The sequence below is a fragment of the Macrotis lagotis genome, chromosome 3 (genome assembly GCF_037893015.1).
Source record: "Macrotis lagotis isolate mMagLag1 chromosome 3, bilby.v1.9.chrom.fasta, whole genome shotgun sequence".
Lineage (NCBI taxonomy): Eukaryota > Metazoa > Chordata > Mammalia > Peramelemorphia > Peramelidae > Macrotis > Macrotis lagotis.
In genome coordinates, this window is record NC_133660.1 from 229,104,517 (window position 1) to 229,122,030 (window position 17,514).

At 39.7% G+C, this 17,514-nt stretch overlaps 1 protein-coding gene across 3 annotated transcripts in view; it reads left to right on the forward strand.

The window, feature by feature from the left end:
* The window catches only part of CPLX1 (complexin 1), a 107,095-nt gene that overhangs the window by 34,574 nt on the left and 55,007 nt on the right, over positions 1-17,514 (forward strand). Inside the window, exons 1-2 of one of the 3 annotated variants that reach the window (XM_074227521.1) lie at positions 14,824-14,903; positions 15,476-15,569. The exons of 1 other annotated variant lie outside the window; for it this stretch is intronic. The gene's annotated coding sequence lies outside the window, so the exon portion shown is untranslated. Of the gene's footprint in view, positions 1-14,814; positions 14,904-15,475; positions 15,570-17,514 lie in introns of those variants that run through there. One more of the 3 variants, XM_074227522.1, reaches the window with a different exon arrangement.

The window sequence follows — 17,514 nt, forward strand, 5'->3', positions numbered from 1 at the left end:
GTCTAGACAGGTGCTCTGGCTGCAGGACATGTGTCCAATACCATTTTAAAATACCTTTCAGTGGGAGATTGTGTTTCCTCTTGGTCTCTTGGTGGGATATTTCAGGCTTTAGAACTGGACAGACCTTAAAAATTATCCTTATTTTCATAAAAGGGAAAACTGAAGCTCATTGTCACATAGTACCAGGGCAAGACTTGAATCCAGATGCTCTGGCTCCAGATCCAGTGGTTTTCCCAATACATGATCCTGCTGAGGGGTAATAAAAGACCTTCTCCTGGCTAGATTCCCAAGGAGAGTGACCTGAAATCTGTATTTCTAATAGCCTGAAGTGAACTGGCATTTCATTTGGATGACATTCTTAGAGCATTCAGTCATTACCTACATCTATGTTAAATGTAAAATTTTTGCTGGAAGCTTGTTCTTGGCTTGGAGGACTCAGGGTAGCAGGCAAATATAGAAAGAAAATACAATTCCATTTTAAAATGCCTTTTCACAAATGTTTATATCTTGTTTTTTAGTAGTGGGAAAAACCTTGGGTTGGATATCAGGGGACCTGAGTTTATAGTTGATGTTTGCCAATTACTAACTGGAGAAAGACTCTGTGAGTCACAGATTCTCCAGCTGTAAAATGAGTGGCTTTTCCTCGATAATCTCTGTTTAGACTCTCTATGAAGCCACATTTGTAGTTGACTGGGTTTCTTCAGTACAGTGACATTCCAACAAGGCTTTGTAATCTCCCTTTAGGCAATGATGGGGAAGCAAGTGCCATCAAGCAAACATCCTAGGCATGATAATTCAGAGACGATGTCTAGTTTCCAATTTGGTACAGACGTGACCAATGTTCCAGATGCTTCCATTGGGAGGGTAGCACTGGTGGATGGAATTCTTGGGGGAGGTGTGAGCAAAAGCAGGGAAGCAAGATGTCACTGTCTATATTCAAGAAATGTCCAATTATTCTGTTAAGATAGAGCTCAGAGTATAGAGACAAGAGAAATAATGTGGAATAATACTAGAAAATGAGTTGGGGCAAAAACATGGAGGATTCTGAATGTCAAACTGAAGAGTCTGGATTTTACTTAGTAGAGAAAACTGAAAATTTTTGAGCAAATGGGGTAATGGAATCAGAGAAGCATTTAAAGGAAATTAATCCTGGCAGCCTAATGAAGAACACACAGGAGAGGGGAGATGCTAACGGTAGAAAAGCAAATTCAGAAGCTGTTACGATGCGATGCATGAGAGGCGAGATGAATTTGAACAAAAGTGGTTCAACAGGAGTAAAGAGAAAGGTACATATAGGGTAACTATTGTAGTAGAACCAACAGGATGTGTTGACTGAATATAGTCTATCAGATGTGCAAAATTAAGCCTGCAAAGAAGCAGAGGCCTGAAGGAAAGAAAGATGGTGGAATTAGAGAGGAATTATGTCACAGCTCAGTTCATCTTCTGATGAATCTTCTTGATTTTAGATGACAGGAGATGTAAAAATGATTCATGAAGTATATGTTAATGACAGTGTCACCAACTTCCCCTCTCCGCATATAGCTTCTAGATCCTCTCTTTAAAACAATGCTCATCTATTTTGTACACAGTTTTCAACAGTGGCATTTTCTAAACAAATCCAAGGTTATAGACTTAGAACCAGAAAGACTCCCAGAAACAATTTAGTACTGAATGAGGACCCTACAGAATTTCAGAGTTGGGAGGGACCCCAGAGGTCTCTTTTCCAAAGTGAATCTGACCAGTTATCCCCTCTACAATATCCCTGAGAAGAGTGATGTATAATATCTCTTTGAGTATTTCCAGTATTTCACTGTCTTTTGAGTCAACTCATTCTATTTTGGGGCAGTTCTAACATAAAGGATGTTCATACTTCCTCTGAACCTCTTTCATGTTGTCTTGTTATAAGGGGAACTTTCTGCACTCTGCAAAGGGGGCCAAATATTCCGATGACACATTCCTCCTTCTGGTCATCCTTCTGTCTCTTCATTTTCCTCAGCAGCTTCTCTTCCTCCTCCTCCTCCTCAAATGTGGACCTTCCCCAAGGCCCAGTTCTTAACCTTCTGCTTTTCTCTGACTGTACCACTTCTCATGGAGAGTTTGCTACTTCTCACCACTGTGCAGTGATAAATCATCTCACTTCTCCAGTTCTGACCTTTCACCAGTATGGCCCTTGCTATAAGACTTTTGAAACTGGAATACTTACATTAATAAGATAACATTCAAAAGAGATCATTGTAAAAATCTATTGTCAGGGTTCAAAAAATCAATTGCACAAGTTCAGGATAGAGGAGATATGCATAGATACCAAAGCATGTGAAAAGAAATGAAGGTGTTAGGGTACCACTCATTTGAGATGACTCAGTAGCAGTGTGACTCAGAAGCCAAAAAGAGATTTAAAGGTAATTCTGTAGATGTAAAATATTCAGAGTAAAATGCTGTTCTTTGCCCTGTTGGTACACATCTGAAGCATTGGGGTCAGTTTTGGGTATCACATTTTAGGAAAGACATTGATAGACCAAAGTCTGCTGTCTAGATAACAAGGAATGGAAAACATGAGGAAAGGTTAAAGGAACAAGGGATGCTTAATGTAGAAAAGGGAAGACTTAGAAGAGATATTCAATTCAACCAATATTTATTAAATACCTATCATGTACAAGACATTGTTTTAGATCCTGGAGCCATAATAAGAAAAATAATTGCCCTTTAGAAACATCCATTCTATGGAAGATATCTTCATGTGAGAGGCTCTCATATGTAGGACTGGTTCTGCTTGGTGAAGGGTAGAACTATGAGGACTGGATGGAAGTTGCAACAGCAGAGTTTGAGAAACAGCTGCCTGAATGGAATGGGTGGCATGAGGAAGTAGTGAATTCCTATTTGCTAAAGGTCTTCCAGTAAAAACTGGATGCTATTTTTCCTTTTTTCAAAATTTTAATTTATTTTATTATTTTGATTTATAGTATTTTATTTTTCCCCGATTACATGTTGAAACAATTTTTAACATTTAAAAAAGTTTTTAGTTCCAAATTCTAGCCTCCTTTCCTTCTTCTCTCCCCATCTGCTCCCTGAGATGGTAAGCAATCAGATACAGGTTATACATTTGCAATCATATAAAACATGGGTGAATATTTTTCAAAGCTATTGTAGAGGAAATTCTGTATTCAGGCAAGACTTGGGCTAGCTCTCTTCCAGCTCTGACATCTTTAGTTCTAAATGAAAGCTTTCTTAGAAAGAAATACAGGGCAAGTCATGTTTTCTTCAATTTGAGGCTTCATTTAATAATAAATGCCCCTTCATTCATGGAGTGATCTTGGCCTTCCATAGCATACTCCTCAGTGCTCTTGAAAAAGATAAGAATTGCTCTGTATTGAAGAGACCAGTGACTAACCTTTTGATAATAATGTTTGACCTTTGTTCTCAAAGAAGACCATGACCAGAGAAATCTGATGTGGACCATCAGAAAACTGGATTCAATTAATCTTCCCTAGGAGCAAGGAGAGTTAATCCCTATTTTATGCATAGGACAACAAATCCTTCAGAAAGGAACTGGAGTGGCAGCATTTACTTTCAGGAAGGAACAAAAGGCATCATTCTGTGAACATGAGTGGCAAAAAGAACTGTGACAGCTTTGTCTTAGGAGTGCAGATTCACATCGAGAAGAAATGGAATATCAGAACAGAGCCCTCTCTGCCATTTCTGGAGCTGCAGGGACTAGGGATTTCATCTGCCAAGCAGCTCTCCCTGCTAATCACAGCAAGGTTTTTCAAGCAGACTTTGTGGGGAACTTTGATTAGCTCACATCTCATTTTCCTTTGAAGGCAAGCCTTCAGGAAAAGGGAGCATTGATGATGCATTGTTAGCTCCCTCCTTCAGCAAGTCTTAGACTCTAACGGCAGTGTCTAGGAGTGATCTTTGGTTTTAGCCAGTGGTTTCATGTCCCATGAAGTCAAATCAGTTTGCCCATCCAGTCATCTAATATGATCACTGTCAAACTTATTTGGATTCAAGCTTTCATTGTTCATGTCTTCATTACTTAACTTGCCCAAGGAAGCCAGAAACACACCACAGAGAAATAGAATAGCCACTTTGAGCCCTTGGTTACTGTGACTCCATCCATCCATCCATTAACTCATCCATCTATCCATCCATCCATCCATCCATCCATCCATCCATCCATCCATCCATCCATCCAACCATCTATCCATCCATCATTCTATCTATCCAGCCAAGCATCTACACATTCATCTTTTATTCATTCATGGAATCAATATTTCACAACCACTCATTAGACAAAGATTAACTGACTGTGGTATGCAGGCCTTGTGCTGGGCTCTTAGTCTAATGGGGGAAGGGGTCAACAAGCCATAGGGACTTTCCATATGGAAAGTCATGATAAACGCCATATTTGGAGAGGTGGATTGGTCAGAGGGATATGCAAAGTATTTGGAGTTTCTGAAGTTAAGGCAGGCTTTATGCATTAGGTGAAATTTGATCTGGACAGTGAAGCAAAGTTAGGATTATAATAGGTGATTATGGTGGATGAGGCAAATGCTTGTGATCTCTCTCATGAAAATTGTGAGTAACCTGAAAAGAAGAAACTGTCTTCTGCCTTTTTATCTCCACTACCGAGCATCATGCCTGATCCATGGTAGGCACTTATTAAATGTTTATTGGATGATGGACTGAATATTCTGGGCATAGGAAATTAGCACAGGCAAAAACCTGGAGCAGGAGAGTATGGCTTATAATTAAATTTGACTATAGGACTGAGAGGTGTCAGAGAGCAGGGGAAATAAGACTTGGAAGATGAGCTAGAATTTAAATTGTGGATGACCATGAATGTCTAGCTAAAGCATTTAGATTTTATATGAGAAGCAACAAAGAGTCTTTGGTGATTTCCGAGCAAGGAAGCACATATCAGTAACAACAAACAATTAGCATTCATACAGATCCTATTAGGTCCTAAATGCTTAACAAAGATCTCATTTGATCCTCACACCAATCTTCGAGGTAGATGCTGTTATACCCATTTTATAGCTGAGGAAACAGATAACAAGGGGTTAAGTGACTTGCCAAGGACACATAGTCCGAGGCTGAATTTGCCCAGGACTCTATCTACTATACCAGTTAGCTGCCTCAGGATATGGTCAAAGGTACACTTTAAAAGATTCTCTCCCCAAAATTTTTGCTCTTCTTTCCGAGTTGACTATTGGTAGGGGGAGGCATTATCATCCTGCCAGACAACCAGGCTTTGATAAAATGCTATGTGGGGTCTGAAGGTCTGAGCATCTCCAGGTGGAGATATCCAGGCAAGAGTTGGGAATGTGGAACTGAAGTTCATGGGAGAGTAGGACTAAGCATGATATTTGGGAATCTCTGCTTAGAGGGGATAGCTGATGTTATGGCTAGGAATTAAGAGCAGGGGGCTGCGTGGGTATATATGTAGACAAATTAAGGGAATGGAAAGAGGACAAGAAGTCCAACCCTCTGCTAAACTTTACCAAGGATTTGGGGAGGAGCTGACCTCAGAGACTTTAGAGTCTATCTGAGGAGAAAAGACTCAAACAACTTTGAATGAATGCATCAGAGATGCTGAATTCTGTAGTATGGACCACATTGAATATGGGAGTTCAAACTACGCTTAGTTTTCTATTCCTCTTTGGCTAGTCATTGAAGGTTTTCTGGAAGCTCAACTGTTCATTTAATTATTGGATGTGTAAGGTAATGAGTTCCTCCCAAAACAGAAGTATTCAAGTAATAACTTAGAGAATGTGTAAAACATTCTGGGTCTTTTATATTCTCTACTTTATTTCTGACCATCTGAGTAAAAATCCATATATTTATTTGCTAATTGGATGATTTGTTACCCATTTCGATGCTCTGTGTTTAGCAATGGCTTAAAAATATTGGATTATGTAGGAAAGACCACAAAGGAGAAGGATTAATGATGCTCTTGAGCAGACACATTATTTGTCAATAGTGTATGTACTAATTAGTACTGAGTATTATATAGAGAGAGGGGAAAGGAACAAACCTTTCCATTGGAATATTGGGGTGAAAAGTTTCTTACATTTGGAAGCACAGTATCCCCCCCAAAAAAAGGGATTTCAGTGACCATCTAATCCAACACATGCCTAACAATTGTCATTCAGTCTATTTGAAGACCTTCACTGGGGAGGAATTCTTTACCTCTTGAAGCTACCTTCTCCACTGTGAGAGATCTCTAATTGGTAGGAAGATTTTTCCTTCTTTCAAGCCTTTTGCTAACTTTCCCTGTTGTTCCTGGTGCTGTCTTTTAGGGCCATCCCTTTAATAACCTGTTCTAGAACCTTCCCAGGAATCAAAGGCATTTCCCATTCCCTAACTCCCACTGGGTTCTCATTTCATTCCCTTAGTTTCAATAATCAATTCTATGCAGAGGATATCCATGTTTTTAACTCCAGACCTAACCTTTTCCCTGAACTCCACTCCTGCCTCTTCAGCTAGAAAATCTTCACTTGTTTATCCCACTAGCACCTTCAGTTAACATGTTTAAAAACAAATTATTTTCCTAACTAATCTATGAGTTAAAAACTGTCCTCTTTACTTTTTTGGTGTGTCCTTTTATTCTGTAAAGTATATGGAAATGTTCACTCGATTTGATGTTTTAACAAGTTCAGAATGAAAAATAAAGTAAAAAAGTGGGGGGGGGGAGAAGCCCAAGAAGCAATGTAAAATATAAGCAAATATATGCAAAGTACATGAAGGGATAAATAAGCAATCGCCAAACAAATGAACAGTTGGATAAACAGATTGATAGATAGATGATAGATGGATAGATAGATAGATAGGTAGATAGATAGATAGATAGATAGATGATAGATAGATAGATGATGGATGGATGAAAGAGTTGGACTAGAAGATCTCTAAAGACAGTTCTAAATATAGGCTCCAATGATCATTCTTATTATATTTAGGAATGCATCCAAGGCTATGGGTAATACTGGTGTGCTGTAACAGTTAGTAATATCCTAGATTGGACTCATGTAGCATGGTTCTGTGTGATGGAGACCTTGTTTAAGGACACTGCTCATGTGATTGATTGAACATTCCCATCGAAGAAGTGAATGAACTCCCCTTGCCAACCAGTGGTGACTAGCCCCAGTAGGACACCAAGTGCATGTAGGTGACAATCAGGTGTGTTAAAGCCCCCATGTGATATGGAGGTTGGCTCACCTGTCAGAGTTTGAAGACATATTGAAAATGGCATGTTGGGGGGCAACTAGATGGTGCAATGGATAGAGCACCGACCCTGGAGTCAGGAGGACCTGAGTTTGATCCAGCAGTGATAGACTTGGAACAGATACATTTTGGCAGAATCTTTGAACCTCAGGAAGGAACCACCTTGATATACCATTGACTCTAGTCTTCTGTACTGGATATTAGATATCATTTTAAGATCTCAAGGGACCTTTACTTGGGACATTGCCTTAATTTTTACTCTCTCTCTCTCTCTCTCTCTCTCTCTCTCTCTCTCTCTCTTTCTCTCTCTCTCTCCAATTTCCTATGATTTGACTCCACCCCCTCCCTTTTCTGCCACTACTCAACTGCCAAGTGCCATCATCTATTTTTTCTACTTTTGTTCTCTTTGACCTCTCTGAAATTCCTGCCACTGACTACAACCATATCTGAGATAGTCTTTCTTACTTTGACTTCTATCACACTATACTCTTAGGGTTCTCTGCTTAGGACTATGAACACTCCTGTCTCTTTTTTGAGCTATTCATCTTCCTCCCATTCATTCCTGAAATATTAAAGTCCCTCATGAATTTGTCTTCAAATTCTCTTTCTCTTCTTAGTTCTCTTTTCCCTACTCCCCTTTTTCTCTCTTTTCCTTTCATTCCCCCTTCCTTTCCCTTTTACTCTTTCATATTCCTTCTCTCCCCCCTTCCCTTCTTTCTTTCTCCTCTCCTGTACTCCTCTCCTCTCTTCCCTTCCCCCTTTCCTCCCTCCCTCTATTATCTTAATCACACCCATGGCTTCAATTATCACTGCTATCTAGATTACTTCCAAATCTGTAACTCTAGACCTAACCTGCCCTCTAATGTCCATTTCTCCTAAATCATCTAAGTTTAGCAATCTCAGTATCCTTATCTCTTCCCTCTTGTCCTCACAACTAATTTACCTTCACAATCTCTATCCTAGTCCATCCGGTTGCCAAATCCTATTGATTGTAAAGAATTAGCATGGTTTATCCAATGGAGATCTGGACTTAGAATCCAGAAGACATGCATTTGAATCCCCCTCAGACACTTTTTACTAGTTCTGTGACAATAGCAAGCTACTTAACCTCTTTGAGCCTCATTTCCTCATCTATAAAAAAAGGGATAACAAGATCACTTGCCTTACAAGGTTATTGTGAGATTGATTATATGTAGGGTTTTACAAACTTTAACCTGAGTATGAATATGAAGTTAACTTCATTATGGTTTTAAAAATATTTTATCTGTTTGTCCAACTACATGCCACAGTAGTTTTTAGCAATTTTTTTTGCAAGGTTTTGAATTTTACATTTCCCCCCCTCCCTCCCTCCCCCCCACAGAAAGTAATTTCATATAGGTTTTACATTTATAACCCTGCTAAACAATAGATCTATATTAATCATGTTGTGAAAGAAGAATCAAATCCAAATGGTAGAAAACATTTAAGAGAGGGGAAAAAAAGACATAATATATAAGACAACTTTTAAAAATTGGAGATAATAAGCTTTGGTCTTCATTTAAACTCCACAGTTCCTTCTCCGGATATGAATGGTAGTTTCCATCATAAGTCTTTCAAAATTGTCTTTGATTATTGTACTGCTGAAATGAACAAGTCCATCATATTTGATCACCCTCCCCATATTGTTGTGGTGTATATTATGTTCTTCTAGTTCTGCTCATTTCTCTTGGCATCAATTCATGCAAGTCTTTGCAGGCTCTTCTGAAATCCCATCCCTCATGGTTTCTTGTGGAACAATAGTGTTCTATCACACACACATACACACACACACATTTATACATACACACACACACATATACATATACATATACATACATACATATATATGTGTGTATATATATATATATATATATATATAGTTCAGTTCCCATTTGATGGGCATCCCCTCAATTTCAAATTCTTTGTCACTACAAAGAGCTGCTATGAATATTTTTGTATATGTGGGCTTGTTACCCTTTTCATGATCTCTTCAGAAAATAGACCCCCATTAACTTCACTATGTTTGTTATTCCCCCCTCTCCTTTCCAGTCTCAGTGCCATCACCCTAGGCTTTGCCCAACCCAGAACAATTAAAATAACCACCTAATTAATTTCCCTACCTTTAGCCTCTCCTCTTCCTAATCCATCCTTCCCTAAGCTGCTAATCTGCCTAATGTCCAGCTGATGATTAGTAATGATAACCCAGCATGTACATAGTGCTTTAAACACTTCTGTACAATGCTTTACAAATTTTATCTCATTTTACATTTGTAACAGCCCTGGGAAGTTGATGCTATTATCCCCATTTTACAGATGAAGAAACTGAAGCAGACACTGACTTGCCTAGGATCACACAGAAGCAAGTGTCTGAGTCTGGATTTGTATTCTGGTCTTCCTGACTCCAGGTCCAGTAGTCGATCCATTGTACTATCTACCTCACTGCCTCTCTAATTTCTCCTATCTCCCTATGTCTTCTCTCCAAGGTTCTTAAAGAGATTTGAACTTCTATTAATTGTGTGAATTGTCATTTCTCTGTGAGACTGGAGGCTCCTCAAATGCAAAGATTGTATTGTGGGCATCTCTGTTTCCCCAGGGCTGAGCATGAACTCTTATATAGAATATGCATTCCATAAATGTTTGGTGAATTGCTGTAACTCTCTAGGGATGAAACCATTTTCCCTAGAAGAGGAAAGAGGAAGGAGAAAAGGATGTGGTCTGAGGTGGGAAGAATAAAAATAAGAGTAGTAAAGAAGTGAAGTAAGGAAGAGAGAGGAATTGAGAGGAGGGAAAGGGTGGGAAAGAGAGGGGAACTGAAGGAAGAGGGATATATGAGTGATGTGGATTAGAGGTAGAAAAGGGGTCTATGAGGAGATTAAAGGGATTGAGGAAAGACTAGAGGGTGGAGAGAGAAGAGATAATGAGGGAATGGAGGAGGGGAAAGGGGAGGAGGATTAGAGAAGAGAAGGAAAGGATAAGGGAAAAGGTTGTAGAGAGAATGGAGTCAAGAAAAGAAAAGAGACAGATTGAGGCAAAAGGAAGAAAAAAGTGAGGGGCAGAAGGGAAAGAGGGCTGGTTAGAGTTAGGAGAAAGAGCTGGAGAGAGGTCAGGGGAGAGATGACAAAGAACTGAGGATCAGAGGAGAGAGGGTAGAGGCATATCAAAGGGAAGAGAAGTGAAGGACAAGAAGGAGAGAAGTTGGAGAAGACAGGAAACAGGGAAAGGGTTAGAGAGAATGAACAAGGTCAAGGAGAGAAAAGGTGAGAGACAAACTCAGGATAAAAGGAGAAAGGAGGAAGAAAGAAAATGGAAAAGAAAAGAGGAGAAATGATTAAAGAGAAATCATATAAGGAGAAACATGAGAAAAAGACTTGGGACAGAAGAGAACTCCAAACTAGAAGGAAAGAAAGAAAAGGAAGGAGGAAAAAGGGGAGAGAGGCAAGAAGATAAGGGGAAAGAGAGGTAGGAGAAAAGGGTCATGGGACAAGAGAAAGGATTAGACAGAGAGGTCAGGAGAGGAGAGGAGGAGGTGGGGGTGGGCAAAGAGAGGTACAGAGAAGAGTTGATAAGACAAGGAGGGGGTGGGGCAGAAAAGAGAAAGGTCAACTATGAATGTCCCAGTTCCTCTTCATATCTCTAAGCTCCCTTAAACTCCCTCTCTTTGCTCTTTTCTCACTGACTCTCCCTAGCCCCATCATTAGGGTCCAGTGATACTGTGACTCCCTGACATCCCCACCAGGAAAATGAACTTATTCATTGTAGCCCAGGGAAGACAAGCAGCTCAGAGGGTACAGCAAGGGCTGAAACATATAATTGTGAATGGAGCTTACAGAAGTAGGATTTATTCAAGATGGAAAAGAAATTTCCAGACAAGCTAACAAGGGAGTTTCAAAAACCCTGAAAAGAGTCAGTAAAAAGGGATGAAGAAATGTTTTTTGTGCCTTTGACTGTTTTTAAAGACAAGGAAAAAACCACAGAGAATGGAGCTACTTCTTTTCCTTGGAATCTTGCTTATGTAGGGAAACTGAACCTAGCAAAAAGGCAAGGCTTGGATTTCAGACCTCAAATCCCACCCCCCTCACCATGAGAGAGGTTGGGAGAGGTGGGGTAGTCCTTAACTTGGGGGTTGGGGCAGGGCACATAGTTTCATTCAAGGAGGGAAGGAGAGTTGTGTATCTTCTTATGGTGTGGTAATCCAGAAACACCTCCAAACCAGAAATAAGGAGATTTGGGTTTGGGTCCTGTCCTAGGTTACTTACTAGCTAGGTGATCTTGCCTCATGAAGCTATGATTAAGAAAAGCTTTGTGATATGAAAAGTACTATAGAAATGAGTTAATATCATCATCATCATCATCATCATCAATATTATTGTCAGTCTAATCCTGAGTGAGAGGTAGACTTTGAACCTGACCTCTAACTTGGGAAACAACACACACATTCCACCAACAGGAAATACCTGCAGACTTTCCTGCATAGTTAAAGTGTTTTGTTTTGTTTTGTTTTAGCTGTCACCACTGAACAGAGTCATTGGTGACCCTAGTCTTCTCCTTTCCCAGCAGTCCCCCATTTGAAACAATATAGATCCTATGGTGATAGAGACCAAGGGAGGGGAAGGATTTTCACATTTCTATTCTCATGGAGTCTCCCTCCTTCAGATTTTCATCATTTCCTGGATCCTGGCTCTGTTTCCTTAGCTATAAAATAAGGAGGCTAGATTAGATGACCACTGAGATCTCTTTCAGCTTCAAATCTATGCTCCTAGTTAGAGTGACTAGGATCTTAGAGATCTTCTGCTCCAACTCCACCATTTTACTGATAAGGAATGAAAGGCAGAGTTGAAATGACTTCCCCAAAGTAGTATGGTGGCAGGGTTAGAATTTGAACCCAGCTCTTTTGCTTGCAAACAAATGGAGGTACTGTAATACAGTGGCAAGAATGTTGGAGGGGTTATGTTTAATGATCTCTAAGACTGATGCCAGTTCCAAATCAGTCATACTTTGATCCTCTCTACTCACCATGCTTACTACAGGGTCCTTTCAAATCTGAGAATTTGTGATGCTGTGAATACCATTGTGTTCTTAAGACAGAAAAAAAGAACAGTATTTCAAGTCCTATTGTTATTTGAAAGAAATAAGACACAGGCATAGTTTGGACCCTGCTAACAGTTAGTTTCTATATCTGCCTAACTTTCTTTTGGTTTTTCCCTTTATGAGAATAGAATTAGGACTGGTGGGGACCTAAGAGACCATATAATCCAATCCCTTCCTTTTAATCATGGGGAAATTGAGGTTCAGAGGCAAGAAACTCGCTCAGGTTCACATAGGTGAGCCTCCACTGCCATATCCAGGTGCCTTTTCATTTACATTATAATACTTTCTGTCAGTCAACAAGTATTTATTAAGTTCTTATACATATACTGTGTTAAGTTGAATACTGGAGATTCAAAAAGAGGTAAATAGCAGTTCTTGCCCTCAAGGAGCTTACAATCTAATGGATAAGATAATACACAAATATATACAAAGTGTGTGTGTGTGTGTGTGTGTGTGTGTGTGTATACATACATATAAGTATATAATTGTATGTATATTTATATAAATAAATATTGTGTAAATGATAAATATGAGCAGGGCATTCTTCAATCTTCAATTTCCTCAAACTGTAAAATGGGGATAATCATACTTGCCCTTCAACCCTCAAGATGACCTCACAAGGTTGTCATTACCGAGTTCTTTGTTAAAATAGTCGATACTGTCATCTAATGATCTAATGATCAGGGTAACTTGATCTACTCAGGGACCTCTGCTTAGCCTTTCACTAAACACCCCTTGTTTCTCTAACCACATTCCCTCCACAAGGAATTGGGTATTTTGGTTTCGTTCTTCTCCTAAATTGGAGAAGAAACACCTGTGCACCTCATCCCCCCCAACCCCCCCATAAGAGCTTCCTGCACAGTGTTTCTGAGATGTTTTCTTTCTCTCTCTATTTCTTTGTCAATTGTTCATTCAACACTGAAACTTCTCTGACAGTTCTGCATCTTCCCTAGTGGGGGCTGACAGCAAAATCTCTTAGTTTCTTTTTGAAGGGACCAGTCTTCTTCCCGTTTCCCCTTCCAAACACTTCAAACTATTTTGGGACACCATTTCCTCACAGCCTCTGATAACGAGAGGAAGCCTTGAAAATCACTGACTTTGAGGTGCTCCAACATTGAAGTTTTACCTTCTTCATTAACTCCCTTGGTTAACATGCTCTGTTCTGTTGCTGTCTTTCAAACACAGTGCTGAATCCCACATGCACATGGTGGTCACCTGTGCTTGTTGCCTTAGCTCTTGTCCCATCAGGGTCCAGCAGAGCAGTCACCTCTGGCACAAAGCTAATTATCACTTCTTCAGCAGCCCAAGTGAGTGTGGATCCAGAAATCTAAACAGCTGTCACTGGTACAATATAGTCTGTTCCCATGGTCACTTCATCTTTATCCTGCTTAGTCTTGTGTATAGTGTGATATTGTGAGGAGAGAAAAGGAGGAAGGAACACAAAAAGCCCTCTGTTTTGTTTGGGAACTGGCATCAGTCTTAAGAGGTCATTAAGTATAATGTTCATATGAACCATTGAGACCCACTTCCCCAGACCAATGAACCTGCTTTCTGAATCAAAGGATATCCAGTGGTATATTTTAGTCCACTTGAATACTAGATGTTCATTGAAATAATTTTGACCAGTTTGAATTCTAGAATGATACCCTGAAATTTAAGTTACTAGCTATCTAACTTGGATATAGACATAGTTGCACTATTAACCAGATGAGTATGACCAGGATTTTGTCTCACAGCACCAACATCAGGGAAGGGAGAGGTTCACTTCTTTCTTGTACTGATCACACTTTGCATCTCTGTCAACCCATGGCTCAATTAATCCACTCCTCCTGACACCGGAAGTACCTGTCCATTACTTTTTCTGGGTCCTCTTTCAAGGACCAATGGCTATAATACTAGATGGGGCTGGGAATCTTGGGGAGAAAAAGTTGCTTCTCTCCCAGCACACTTGGGTCTTCCAACCACCGATTGAATTTCTCCTTGGTTCAAGAATCATAGTTATACCTCTGACATGGATCACTTTAGAAATCAAATCTAAAATTCTGTTACAAAGCATATACTAATTTCCTTATTGACTTGATTCTTATTTAAAAATCAGATCTAAAGTGTTATTTATTCTTATGTTAAGAATGCTGAGCTCATATATCATTTCTATTGCACTTTAAGATTTGCCACTTTAAGATCTTAATATCTGGGTCATGTAGATATTTGTCTTCCCATTTTATTGATGAGGAAATGAAGACTTCCAGAGGCACAGTTGACTTGCTTCAGGCCTCTTAGCTAGTAAGGATCAGAGCTTGGATTTGAACTAGACTCTTCTAACTCCAAGTCTCTCTCCCCCCAGTCTCTATTACTTCATCCTGGTCTTTGAAAGTCTTTCTCAAGACCATGTCATACCTACTTTTTACTCAGGTAAACCTCACAATAGCCTTTGACTGAATACAATGACTTTCAATCTGGAAATTTGTATTAGTAAACTTGGCTCAGTGTGGGCTGAAAGGATAGGAGGTTGGAAGGATGTTTTATGAAGCTTAGCTTGACTTGGACATAGGAGAGAAGGCATTGATCTAAGGAAGGTACAGAGAATATGTTCTTCTTTTCTCCTTGTCCCTGATGGGTGCCAAGTCCCAGGTTATATGTTTTCAGACTCTTAGTAAATATAATTAGCTAGCAGAATCAAGATCCTAAAAGACCCATAATAGGTTGGAATAGTCAAAGTTTATGAGATTCAATTTGGTAGAGATTAGTGTGCCAGCACTTAGAAACAAAAACAATTGTACAAGTTCAAGATGTGAATAGTGTAGACAAATAATAGTTCATGTGAAAAAAAGTCTGGATGTTTTAGGGAACTGAAAGGTCAATATGAGTCAACAGCATGACATGATTATCATCAAAGACTGGAGAGATGACACATAGTCCTTTTGTCCTCCTCCATATCCAGACAGGAAGTATTGATTGAGTATAGTTCTGGGTAAAAGTTTTAGAATCAAGCACGAATCAACCAGATGGATGTTGATAAACCAAGAAGCAGCATTTGTAGCATACAAAGGGCTGACATGGACATTGGGAGGACCTGGGTTCAAGTCCAAGCTTTGATTCATATTGGTTGTTTAACCTTAAGCAATCATTTAACCTCTCAATGTCCCAGGTGACTCTAAGATCTAAGTTGCCAAGCAATTGCTGATCTTTATTGGTTGAAGGGATTTCCTTGCCAAGGAGATGCCTCTTCCAGTGACTAACAGGTAAGAGATTTCCATCTTCTGTCCTCCACAGTCCCCAAATCATCAAGCTAGAAAGCATTCAAAGGAGTGTGATCAGGATAATGAGAAACTGGAGACAAGCCCATATAGTGATCATCAGAAGAATTAGGGATACTCATTTTGAAAGAGAGAAGACTCAAAGATAAAAGAATATATATCAGGGACATTAGAAAAAATATTTTTCCATTCAGAAAGAGATCAAACTAGGTATCCTCTAGGTCCCTTCCATTTATAAGTGTTCCATTCTATGAATAACTTCAGATTGGCAAAATCTGGCCTCAGTTACTACTGGCCTTACCAGCCATGAGCTTATAAAATCCCCTTTTGGATTAAATCAAAGACAGAATAGTCACACGCTGACCCAGACTAGGGCTTGTGTGATTGATTAAATCACTGATAAAAATTGACTGCTGCCAAATCAGGAGCCCATATTTAGGAGAGAAGGACATGAAAATAGAAGAAACTGGGCATCAGGCAGGATCACGCAGATTCCCTCAAGGCCTCTCTTCTCCATTCCAATAGCACAGAAGTAGTAACCCTAGATCTGAAATAAGCATTCACTGCTAGTCCCAGTGTTGATAGAGAGGGAAGTGATGGGGTGGAATTTCAGAATCTCAGAGCCTGAAAGGACCAAAGGGACTGTCTACTCTTTCCTATAACTAATTATTAATCTCTTCTATAGTATCTCTGATAGTCACTCATTCACAACTTGAAGACCTTAAGTGAATAGAATACATTATTAAAATTAGAAAGAGTCTCAGAGAGCATCTATTGCAATGTCCTCGTTTTACAGATGGGGAAACTGAAGCTTAGGGCACTTACTCAGAGGACCGATCTGCCTAATGTAAGGACAGACATTATCATATACTGGTGATGAAAGTGCACACTTCAGAATGTAGGATGAGGAAATGTACTTGACCTTGTCAAGAACAGGGTTAATTCTGTCAAGATGCTGAATGGAAATGTGTCTGTGGATGACGACAACAGCAGCACTGTGGTTTCAGGGAAAAGCAACAGTATCTCAGAAAGCCCATGGCTAATTAGATTGTCATCCAGCCAGGGCCAGAACTGAAGGCAAATTGCAGAGGGCTCCTTGCCAAGCAAGGTGAAGTAGGCTTGGCTGGGCTATCCTGATTCTGTTCGTTTCTGCCACAGATGAAGTCTACCCAGGACCATGATAATGCAGCAATATCACAAATCAGCTTTTTTAATTTTATAGAAACCTGTCTCTTCTGAAGTTCTTTGTCCATTCCCATCATAGAGTCATCATTAAAACTGAGTAATGAATTGGCTTGCTTTCTCCCTGGGGATGAATAAGCTGATTCTCCCTCAGGATTAATGATCTCAGTTCTCCCCCAGGATTAATGAGCCTCAACTTCCCACCCCTTCTTCCCTCCTGCAATTAATGAACCTTATTTTCCTCCTCTTCCCCCTCTCATTAATGATTCTGATTCTCCCTTGAGGTTGAATAAGTCTGAATTGCAGACTTGTCCATTTCAGTTCAATTTAAGGAAAAACAAATCAAAATGTGCCCCCTCCCCTTAAATAGAATAGGTTAGGTAATGAGTTTCCCATTCCTGGGGGTCTTCAGGCAGAAAGATTTCTACTCAGGTACTGGTTGGACTAGAAATCTCTGAGGTACCTTCCATTCCTGAGCTTCTGTGATTTTATGAAACTCAAATCTGGGCTTTATGGAAATGAAGCATGCATCCACCATCTCTTTGAGCTTCATATTCCTCGTGTATAACACAGACAATACTTTCAGCCTCAAATCTATTTTCCTATAATCTCACTTATGTAGATATGTGCAATACCACCCATCCACTGGATAAATACACTCATAATCTTATGAATATATCTCTCATCACATGAATGTGCTCACGTACACAAATATACACCCCCACACATGCAACTCTCACGGAACCAT